The following is a 12,500-nucleotide window of genomic DNA, read 5'->3' on the forward strand; positions in this document are numbered from 1 at the left end:
ATATCTTCGAGCGTTCGAAAGATATAGGTATTCGAGTGAAGATACCGAACCAACGGAATGCCGTGATGGCAACGACCTTGACCTTCGGCTTTTCATGGTCGCACGGACGAACGGACAGTCCGATTTTCGTGGGGTTTTCACTGCCAGACGCGTCTCTTCAAGGCCAATCTGGCCCTGGGTGGCACGTCCACCTAGCTCTTGCCCATCCCGAGAAAAGGAACTTTACGCAGCGTTTCACCTAAAAACGGTCGGTTTTTCGAAGCGTACGGACGAACGGACAGGGCTATCGACGTTCGGTTTGCTCTAGCACAGTGGCCTCGTCGAGCCCGATCTGCCGACATATGGCAAGTCGCTCTATTCCTAAGCTTTCAATTTTTCGAAACTTCACACTTGCATGGAAGGAATCGGTTTTCTTCCAATGGCGGGCGAACGGACAGTCCGATTTTCGTGGGGTTTTCACTGCCTGACGCGTCTCTTCAAGACCAATCTGGCCCTGGGTCGCACGTCTACCTAGCTCTTGCCCTTCCGGAGGAAAGGAACTTTAAGCCGCGTTTTACCTAGAAACGGTCGGTTTCTCGAAGCGTACGGACGAACGGACAGGGCTATTGACGTGCGGTTTGCTCTAACAGAGTCGTCTCTTCGAGCCCGATCTGCCGACATGTGGCACGTCGCTATATTCCAAAGATTTCAATTTTTCGAAACTTCACACTTGCATGGTGGAAAACGGTTTTCTCCCGATGGCGGACGAACGGACGCAGCCATTAAGATATATTTGGCACAGGCCGACGCGTCTATTCAAGACAGATCTTTTTGGCATCTGACATTTGATAATACCTCCCGCCGTCGGCGCTAGGCCTTGTGTACCCCTGACATTCCGTTGGTGCAAAGCCCTTGGAAGCGAAGTAACTAAAACCAACGTTGGACTTAGTTATTAATTGATGTGTGTGTGTGTGTGTGTGTCTTTGTGTGTGTGTGTGTGTGTGAATATATATATATATATATATATATATATATATATATATATATATATATATATATATATATATGTATATATATGTATATATATGTATATATATGTATATATGTATATATATATATATATATATATATATATATATATATATATATATATATATATCGCTCGGCAAGGCATGCGTGGATAGTTCTGTCTAGGACGCAGCCGCCACCGCAAACCGCACGAGAATATCTTTCGCCGTTTTAGAGACACGAATTTTCTAGCAAGTGTGCCGATAAATTGCATACCGAGCGAGTTTTGTGTGTCTATCCCCCCCTCCAGTGATTTCTGCCTGTGCCTGAACGGCCATCACGAAGCCATCTTTGAAGCCATCTCGCTCGGCAAGGCATGCGTGGATAGCTCCTGTCTAGGACGCAGCCGCCACCGCAAACCGCACGAGAATATCTTTCGCCGTTTTAGAGACCACGAATTTTCTAGCAAGTGTGCCGATAAATTGCATACCGAGCGAGTTTTGTGTGTCTATCCCCCCTCCAGTGATTTCTGCCTGTGCCTGAACGGCCATCACGAAGCCATCTTTGAAGCCATCTCGCTCGGCAAGGCATGCGTGGATAGCTCTCTCTAGGACGCAGCCGCCACCGCAAACCGCACGAGAATATCTTTCGCCGTTTTAGAGACACGAATTTTCTAGCAAGAGTGCCGATAAATTGCTTCCCGAGCGAAGTCGGTTACTTGTTATTTTCCCATTACTTTCGTCTCTCGCTGAAATGGCCACCGCCTCGTCCAGGATGAAGCCATCTTCCAGCGCAAGGCATCGACGGATAGGTCTTTCTCAGACCCATCAGCCGCAGCAAACCGCACGAAAATATCTTCGAGCGTTCGAAAGATATAGGTATTCGAGTGAAGATACCGAACCAACGGAATGCCGTGATGGCAACAACCTTGACCTTCGGCTTTTCATGGTCGCACGGACGAACGGACTGTCCGATTTTCGTGGGGTTTTCACTGCCAGACGCGTCTCTTCAAGGCCAATCTGGCCTGGGTTGGCACGTCCACCTAGCTCTTGCCCCTCCCGAGAAAAGGAACTTTACGCCGCGTTTCACCTAAAACGGTCGGTTTTTCGAAGCGAACGGACGAACAGGACAGGGCTATCGACGTTCGGTTTGCTCTAGCACAGTGGCCTCGTCGAGCCCGATCTGCCGACATATGGCAAGTCGCTCTATTCCTAAGCTTTCAATTTTTCGAAACTTCACACTTGCATGGAAGGAATCGGTTTTCTTCCAATGGCGGGCGAACGGACAGTCCGATTTTCGTGGGGTTTTCACTGCCTGACGCGTCTCTTCAAGACCAATCTGGCCCTGGGTCGCACGTCTACCTAGCTCTTGCCCTTCCGGAGGAAAGGAACTTTAAGCCGCGTTTTACCTAGAAACGGTCGGTTTCTCGAAGCGTACGGACGAACGGACAGGGCTATTGACGTGCGGTTTGCTCTAACAGAGTCGTCTCTTCGAGCCCGATCTGCCGACATGTGGCACGTCGCTATATTCCAAAGATTTCAATTTTTCGAAACTTCACACTTGCATGGTGAAAACGGTTTTCTCCCGATGGCGGACGAACGGACGCAGCCATTAAGATATATTTGGCAACTTTACACTTGCATGGAAGAAATGGGTTTTGTTGGACTTGGTTATTTATTGATTTGCATACATACATACATACATACATACATACATACATACATACATACATACATACATACATACATACAGAGAGACATAATAGCTCTGTCTAGGACGCAGCAGCCAACGCAAACCGCATGAGAATATCTTTTACCGTTCTACAGATACGATTTTTTCTTTTCTTTTCTTTTCTTTTTTTTTTTTTTTTTTCCTTTGTTTTTTTTTTTTTTTAAATTTATTTGTTCCCGTCACAGCCAAGGGAACGGGCTTGACACAAACCGTGCGGAAAGAAGACACTGTCGAGCGTGTCTCAGAAAAGTTTAGGTAGGTTTTTGGCCACTTTTCGGAACATTGTTGTGCAAATTTTTGCCCCAAACCCAATAACGTAGGTTTTTGGCCACATTTTGCTACTTTTCTTGGCAATTTTGGGGGGGCTCAAAGCCAGATAACATGTAGGTTTTGGACAAATATTTCCCATCATGGAAAATGCCAACTTCATGCAGACAGAACATAATTAAACGCTTCTGTAAAGTGTTTATCAATGCCACATGATCGAATTGCACACAATTTTGAAATTTGTCAAAGAGCGCAATTGGACGAAATCACTTATATTGTTTGTATGAAGTGATTTTAATGTCGAACCAAGGAATTGGACAAACATGCCTACACAATATTGTCTGTACGACAAGGTAACGCTTAGTCCTAAGGTGAATGAAGCCAAGTGCTTCCAATGCCAGGTAGATTTTGGGCCAATCTTTGCCCAAGTGGGACAATATTTTCCCATCATGAAAAATGCAGTGGAATGGATTACAATTGCCAAATTTATGCATAGAAACGACAATCGAACGCTTCCATAAAGTGTTTTAAATAGTATCGTACAAAATCACCTTGTATTGCGGGTTTTATTATTATTATTATTATTATTATTATTATTATTATTATTATTATTATTATTATGTTCTTTCTTCCCGCCTTCCTTCTTCTTCTTCTTTGTTATTTTTATTTTCTAATTTTTTTTCTTCTTCTTCTTCTTCTTCTTCTTCTTCTTCTTCTTCTTCTTCTTCTTCTTCTTGGTATTCATATCTCTCTTTGTGCGCCAGCGTAAATCACGTACTAACTCCAAGTACGGATCCGTCTTCTCCGCAACAGTCAAACCATTCATTTTCCTCGTCCTGCACACGAACGGACACGGTGATTCAAATGCCCTTTTCGCAGGCAGATGCGACTCGTCCGGGCCGATGTGCCGGTGCTTCCCACTTCAAGATAGCTCTTCCCGTTCCAGAGAAAACTGCACCCAAGCCATTTTTTTCCCACGCTCCCGACCTTGACCTTGAACTACGCATTTTCTCAGCCGTACGGACGAACGGACCAGCAGATTTTCACGGGGTTTGCACGCACAGATGCGTCTTCTCCAGGCCCATCGTCCGACGTATGGCTCGTCAACATCCTGCCAAGTGGCGATGCTGAAAACTCGCTTCAACCCCATGTCGCGCTCCAGCGACATGCACGTGGACGGGTCGCACGGACGAACGGACAAGCCGATTTTCATGCGGTTTGCACCACCAGATGCGGCTCTTCCAGGCCCATCTTACGACGTAGGGCATGGCAACATACCTTTAAGTGGCGATGCTCAAAACTCGCTTCGACCCAATGTCGCCCGCTTCCGACATTGACATCAACGGGCCCGTTTTCTTCCCCGGACGGACGAACGGACGATGGGAATTCCATGTCTTTCACACCGTCCGACGTGTCTTGCCGAGACCGACCTGTCGGTAGGTCGCATGTCAAAATCGGTCCATTACTTTTCGAGCAAACTCGATTTAAGCCAACTTCGCACTCGTATGGTTCGGCGCGGCTGAAAACGTTTTCCAGAGCGCACGGACGAACGGACACGCCTACTCGACCGTGCCTGGCACCGGCAGACGCGTCTCGTCGGGCCCGAGCGGTCGAACCACGACACGGGACAATACCTCTACCCGTCGGCGAGAAAACTTTTTTTAATGGACATTTTCACTTTAACATTGGAGGGGGGTTCCAAAAATCGGTTTTCTTACCATTACGGACGAACGTACAGGTCCAATGGACTTATTTTTTTTTCCAAGACGCCTCTCGTCACGCCAGATCGAATGACGTCTTGCAATTGCCCATTGGTCCACCCGTTTGGCCAGGAAAAAAAATAATCCGATTCTCGCAGCGAGCTGACCATTGCGAATTCCATTGCATTCGTTTTCTTTGACTTACGGACGATCGGACCAGCCGAGATCCATGGGGTTTTCACTGCCAGCTGCGTCTCGTCGAGGCCCATCTGCCGATGGGTCGCACCTTAAGATCGCTCATAGGCTTTCGGAGAAAACCAACTTTAAGCTACCGACTTGGCACCGAAGCGTTTGCTATGCGAAGGCGTACGCACGAACGGACACAGCGACATGCACGGGGATAACACAGGCAGGTGCGACTCATCCAGACCTAGGCGCCGGTGGGTCAAACTTTAACATATCTTTCCACGCTTGGGAGAAAAACACTATTTTCCCACGCTCCCTACCTTGACCTTGACTATTGTGGCATGGGTGAAAAATAGCCCCTAACTCGGCCAAACCTCCACCGATTTTCAACATCTACCACTCTATGTCTTCGTCTCGACCAGGCGCGTCTGCCGAGGTGTAAAACGTGCCAATGTGACGTTCCCTTCCACCACTTCATTCCGGAACCCCAACGGTTTTTCCGCCATTTTGACACCACCTCGCCCGGTGGCGTCCGGGTGGCACCCGTTCCCCGACGTGGCCCCGTGGCCCCGACACGCTGCAGCAAACCGCTTGAAAATATTCCCAGCCGTCCTGGAGATATGGGGGAAACTGTAGCTTTTCGGACTTTGTCGTTTTGTGGCCCCTGCCGGGTGACAAAACAGCCCCTAACTCGGCCAAACCTGCACCGATTTTCAACATCTACCACTCTCTGTCTTCGTCTCGACCAGGCGCGTCTGCCGAGGTGTGAAACGTGCCAATGGGACGTTCCCTTCCACCACTTCATTCTAGGAACCTAACGGTTTTTCCGCCATTTTGACACCACCTCGCCCGGTGGCGTCCGGGTGGCACCCGTTCCCCGACGTGGCCCCGTGGCCCCGACACGCTGCAGCAAACCGCTTGAAAATATTCCCAGCCGTTCTGGAGATATGGGGGAAACTGTAGCTTTTCGGACTTTGTCGTTTTGTGGCCCCTGCCGGGTGACAAAACAGCCCCTAACTCGGCCAAACCTGCACCGATTTTCAACATCTACCACTCTATGTCTTCGTCTCGACCAGGCGCGTCTGCCGAGGTGTAAAACGTGCCAATGTGACGTTCCCTTCCACCACTTCATTCTAGGAACCCCAACGGTTTTTCCGCCATTTTGACACCACCTCGCCCGGTGGCGTCCGGGTGGCACCCGTTCCCCGACGTGGCCCCGTGGCCCCGACACGCTGCAGCAAACCGCTTGAAAATATTCCCAGCCGTTCTGGAGATATGGGGGAAACTGTAGCTTTTCGGACTTTGTCGTTTTGTGGCCCCTGCCGGGTGACAAAACAGCCCCTAACTCGGCCAAACCTGCACCGATTTTCAACATCTACCACTCTCTGTCTTCGTCTCGACCAGGCGCGTCTGCCGAGGTGTGAAACGTGCCAATGGGACGTTCCCTTCCACCACTTCATTCTAGGAACCTAACGGTTTTTCCGCCATTTTGACACCACCTCGCCCGGTGGCGTCCGGGTGGCACCCGTTCCCCGACGTGGCCCCGTGGCCCCGACACGCTGCAGCAAACCGCTTGAAAATATTCCCAGCCGTTCTGGAGATATGGGGGAAACTGTAGCTTTTCATCGGTTTTTTAATTGTGAGGACGACCTAGCACAAGTTCGAATCCCGCCGTCGACATAGCAGTCTAGAACCTTCATTGTCCAATATTCCAATGCAAACCCCATGGAAAAATGTCAAGCGGTTCCCAAAATATTCAACGTTTAGTGAAACGGCATAAAGACTTTTTGTAAAGTCATATGTTTTGACGCACCCACCGCCCCGACGATTGAGGAGGAGGTGTGCCAGGCAACTTGATATTTTCTGATACAGGCTATCGAGGCCGACTTGCCGACATAAACCCCGTCGAAATATTCCCATTTGTTACGGAGATATTGCCAAAAAAGTCATTTGTTCATCGGTTTTTTCACTGTGAAAACGACCTAGCACGAGTTCGAATCCCGCCGCCGACATAGCAATCTAGACCCTTCATTGGCCAATATTCTAATGCAAACCCCATGGAAAAATATCAAGGGGTTCCCGAGATATTCAACATTTAGTGAAACGGCATAAAGTCGATTTTTTTTGAAAAGTCATATGTTTTGACGCACCCACCGCCCCGACGATTGGGGAGGAGTTGTGCCAGGCAACTTGTTATTTTCTGATACAGGCTATCGAGACCGACTTGCCGGCATAAACCTCGTCGAAATATTCCCATTTGTTACGGAGAAATTGCCAAAAAAGTCATTTGTTCATCGGTTTTTTCACTGTAAAAACTACCTAGCACGAGTTCGAATCCCGCCGCCGACATAGCAATCTAGACCTTTCATTGGCCAATATTCCAATGCAAACCCCATGGAAAAATATCAAGGGGTTCCCGAGATATTCAACATTTAGTGAAACGGCATAAAGTCGATTTTTTGAAAAGTCATATGTTTTGACGCACCCACCGCCCCGACCAACAGGGAAGAGTTCGAATCTCGCAGTTGACATTGCTTTATAGCTCTCGTAATGGCCGATCTGCCAAAGCAAACCCCATCAAAAAATTCCTATCCGTTACCGAGATAATGAATAAAATAAAACCGAGAAGTGAGACTGTGGCGCTAGTCCTTGTGTACCCCTGGCTTTCCCTTGGTGCAAAGCCGTTGGTAGCAAAGGCACGATTTCAAAATTGAAACTTTCCTGACCAACTACCCCCATATAGAATTTGGCACTATATATAGGGAAGAAGTGATTTTGGGGTCCTATACATTGCATTAGAGACGTAGTACGATAGCTGGTTTCTTCCCTGTTGCGACCGATCGCCTGGTCGCATCGGGACGATCGACCCCTCGTTGGATAGGTCGTCCCAGCCAGCATGCAATGCCGATCTAGCCAGGAGTGCTAGGAGTAGAGCGAAAGGTAGAGAGAGAGAGAGGCAGGGGCACCCTCTCTCGCTCTAGTAGCGATATGGCTTGGGTAGTGTCTGTAAGGTTAGGAAGTTGAAACTTTCCTAACTAACTACCCACATATAGTATTTGGCACTATTATATAGGAAAAAATGCGTTTCCTAGGGTCTCGATTGAATGTGAATCGAGACGAGAGAGAGAGAGAGGCCGATAAGGCAGGCAGGCAGGTAGACACACACTCTCTCTCTCTGGTAGCTAGCTAGGTGCGATCGAAGGCTAGCCTACCAAGGACAGGACAAGCGTGAAGGGAGAGAGGCAGGCACGCTCTCTCTCTCTGGTAGCTAGCAAGGTGCGATCGAAGGCTAGCTTACCAAGGACAGGACAAGCGAGAAGGGAGAGAGAGAGAGGCAGGCACACTCTCTCTCTCTCTCTCTGGTAGCTAGCTAGGTCCGATCGAAGGCTAGCTTACTAAGGACAGGACAAGCGAGAAGGGAGAGAGGCAGGCACACTCTCTCTCTCTGGTAGCTAGCAAGGTGCGAGAGAGAGAGTGAGGAAAGGCTTGGGGAATCGAGGGTTTGGCCGTGGTAGAAAGCCCTTGGTAAAAACGGAACGAATTCAAAAAGGTGCACCTTTTGGGCAACTTTTTGACCAACTACCCACACATAGTATTTGGTACTATTATATAGGAAAAAATGCGTTTCCTATGGTCTCGATTGAAAGTGAATCGAGACGAGAGAGAGAGGCCGATAAGGCAGGCAGGCAGGCAGACACACACACTCTCTCTCTCTCTGGTAGCTAGCTAGGTGCGAGCGAAGGCTAGCCTACCAAGGACAGGACAAGCGTGAAGGGAGAGAGAGAGGCAGGCACGCTCTCTCTCTCTCTCTGGTAGCTAGCAAGGTGCGATCGATGGCTAGCTTACCAAGGACAGGACAAGCGAGAAGGGAGAGAGAGAGGCAGGCACACACACACACTCTCTCTCTCTCTCTCTCTCTGGTAGCTAGCTAGGTCCGATCGAAGGCTAGCTTACCAAGGACAGGACAAGCGAGAAGGGAGAGAGAGAGGCAGGCACACTCTCTCTCTCTCTCTCTCTCTCTCTCTGGTAGCTAGCTAGGTCCGATCGAAGGCTAGCTTACCAAGGACAGGACAAGCGAGAAGGGAGAGAGGCAGGCACACTCTCTCTCTCTGGTAGCTAGCAAGGTGCGAGAGAGAGAGTGAGGAAAGGCTTGGGGAATCGAGGGTTTGGCCGTGGTAGAAAGCCCTTGGTAAAAACGGAACGAATTCAAAAAGGTGCACCTTTTGGGCAACTTTTTGACCAACTACCCACACATAGTATTTGGTACTATTATATAGGAAAAAATGCGTTTCCTATGGTCTCGATTGAAAGTGAATCGAGACGAGAGAGAGAGGCCGATAAGGCAGGCAGGCAGGCAGACACACACACTCTCTCTCTCTCTGGTAGCTAGCTAGGTGCGAGCGAAGGCTAGCCTACCAAGGACAGGACAAGCGTGAAGGGAGAGAGAGAGAGGCAGGCACGCTCTCTCTCTCTCTCTGGTAGCTAGCACGGTGCGATCGATGGCTAGCTTACCAAGGACAGGACAAGCGAGAAGGGAGAGAGGCAGGCACACTCTCTCTCTGGTAGCTAGCAAGGTGCGATCGAAGGCTAGCGTACGAAGGACAGGACAAGCGAGAAGGGAGAGAGGCAGGCACACTCTCTCTCTCTGGTAGCTAGCTAGGTCCGATCGAAGGCTAGCGTACGAAGGACAGGACAAGCGAGAAGGGAGAGAGGCAGGCACACTCTCTCTCTCTGGTAGCTAGCTAGGTCCGATCGAAGGCTAGCTTACCAAGGACAGGACAAGCGAGAAGGGAGAGAGGCAGGCACACTCTCTCTCTCTGGTAGCTAGCAAGGTGTGATAGAGAGTGAGGAAAGGCTTGGGGAATCGAAGGTTTGGCCGTGGTAGAAAGCCCTTGGTAAAAACGGAACGAATTCAAAAAGGTGCACCTTTTGGGCAACGTTTTGACCAACTACCCACACATAGTATTTGGTACTATTATATAGGAAAAAATGCGTTTCCTATGGTCTCGATTGAAAGTGAATCGAGACGAGAGAGAGAGGCCGATAAGGCAGGCAGGCAGGCAGACACACACTCTCTCTCTCTCTGGTAGCTAGCTAGGTGCGAGCGAAGGCTAGCCTACCAAGGACAGGACAAGCGTGAAGGGAGAGAGAGAGAGGCAGGCACGCTCTCTCTCTCTCTCTGGTAGCTAGCACGGTGCGATCGATGGCTAGCTTACCAAGGACAGGACAAGCGAGAAGGGAGAGAGGCAGGCACACTCTCTCTCTGGTAGCTAGCAAGGTGCGATCGAAGGCTAGCGTACGAAGGACAGGACAAGCGAGAAGGGAGAGAGGCAGGCACACTCTCTCTCTCTGGTAGCTAGCTAGGTCCGATCGAAGGCTAGCTTACCAAGGACAGGACAAGCGAGAAGGGAGAGAGAGAGGCAGGCACACTCTCTCTCTCTCTCTCTCTCTCTCTCTGGTAGCTAGCTAGGTCCGATCGAAGGCTAGCTTACCAAGGACAGGACAAGCGAGAAGGGAGAGAGGCAGGCACACTCTCTCTCTCTGGTAGCTAGCAAGGTGCGAGAGAGAGAGTGAGGAAAGGCTTGGGGAATCGAGGGTTTGGCCGTGGTAGAAAGCCCTTGGTAAAAACGGAACGAATTCAAAAAGGTGCACCTTTTGGGCAACTTTTTGACCAACTACCCACACATAGTATTTGGTACTATTATATAGGAAAAAATGCGTTTCCTATGGTCTCGATTGAAAGTGAATCGAGACGAGAGAGAGAGGCCGATAAGGCAGGCAGGCAGGCAGACACACACTCTCTCTCTCTCTCTGGTAGCTAGCTAGGTGCGAGCGAAGGCTAGCCTACCAAGGACAGGACAAGCGTGAAGGGAGAGAGAGAGAGGCAGGCACGCTCTCTCTCTCTCTGGTAGCTAGCACGGTGCGATCGATGGCTAGCTTACCAAGGACAGGACAAGCGAGAAGGGAGAGAGGCAGGCACACTCTCTCTCTGGTAGCTAGCAAGGTGCGATCGAAGGCTAGCGTACGAAGGACAGGACAAGCGAGAAGGGAGAGAGGCAGGCACACACTCTCTCTCTGGTAGCTAGCTAGGTCCGATCGAAGGCTAGCTTACCAAGGACAGGACAAGCGAGAAGGGAGAGAGAGAGGCAGGCACACTCTCTCTCTCTGGTAGCTAGCTAGGTCCGATCGAAGGCTAGCTTACCAAGGACAGGACAAGCGAGAAGGGAGAGAGAGAGGCAGGCACACTCTCTCTCTCTGGTAGCTAGCTAGGTCCGATCGAAGGCTAGCTTACCAAGGACAGGACAAGCGAGAAGGGAGAGAGAGAGGCAGGCACACTCTCTCTCTCTGGTAGCTAGCTAGGTCCGATCGAAGGCTAGCTTACCAAGGACAGGACAAGCGAGAAGGGAGAGAGAGAGGCAGGCACACTCACTCTCTCTCTCTCTCTCTCTCTCTCTCTCTCTCTGGTAGCTAGCTAGGTCCGATCGAAGGCTAGCTTACCAAGGACAGGACAAGCGAGAAGGGAGAGAGAGAGGCAGGCACACTCTCTCTCTCTGGTAGCTAGCAAGGTGTGATAGAGAGTGAGGAAAGGCTTGGGGAATCGAAGGTTTGGCCGTGGTAGAAAGCCCTTGTTAAAAACGGAACGAATTCAAAAAGGTGCACCTTTTGGGCAACTTTTTGACCAACTACCCACACATAGTATTTGGTACTATTATATAGGAAAAAATGCGTTTCCTATGGTCTCGATTGAAAGTGAATCGAGACGAGAGAGAGAGGCCGATAAGGCAGGCAGGCAGGCAGACACACTCTCTCTCTCTGGTAGCTAGCTAGGTGCGAGCGAAGGCTAGCCTACCAAGGACAGGACAAGCGTGAAGGGAGAGAGAGAGAGGCAGGCACGCTCTCTCTCTCTCTCTGGTAGCTAGCACGGTGCGATCGATGGCTAGCTTACCAAGGACAGGACAAGCGAGAAGGGAGAGAGGCAGGCACACTCTCTCTCTGGTAGCTAGCAAGGTGCGATCGAAGGCTAGCTTACCAAGGACAGGACAAGCGAGAAGGGAGAGAGGCAGGCACACTCTCTTTGGTAGCTAGCAAGCCCAGGCAAGGCAAGAACGTGGCTGCTTTTCGTTCGAAAATGGGCTGGGAAGCTCGATGGCACAGGGTACGTCGAAAAATATTCTGACCAACTACCCACATATAGTATTTGGCACTATTATATAGGAAAAAATGCATTTTCAGGTGGCTCGGTTGAAAATGAACAAAAATTTTGGTGTAGCATTCATATAGTAGTGGTATAGCTGCCTTGCGAACCGAGCACACTAGCCTACGATATCGGGAGCTATACCACAGTACTGGGGCGGTACACTGAGCTAGGCTTGTCTAGGCGCTCGCTGGTACAGGGTACCCCTAGGCAGCTGGCTTCGGACGATAGGGAAGGTGCATTCCGTGAAATGCTTTCCTTCCCAGGCAAGGCAAGAACGTGGCTGCTTTTCGTTCGAAAATGGGCTGGGAAGCTCGATGGCACAGGGTACGTCGAAAAATTTTCTGATCAACTACCCACATATAGAATTTGGCACTATTATATAGAAAAAAATGCATTTTGAGGTGGCTCGGTTGAAAATGAACAAAAATTTT

Source organism: Sinohyriopsis cumingii, unplaced genomic scaffold, assembly GCF_028554795.1.
Source record: "Sinohyriopsis cumingii isolate HCF-2022 unplaced genomic scaffold, ASM2855479v2 utg004386l, whole genome shotgun sequence".
NCBI lineage: Eukaryota > Metazoa > Mollusca > Bivalvia > Unionida > Unionidae > Sinohyriopsis > Sinohyriopsis cumingii.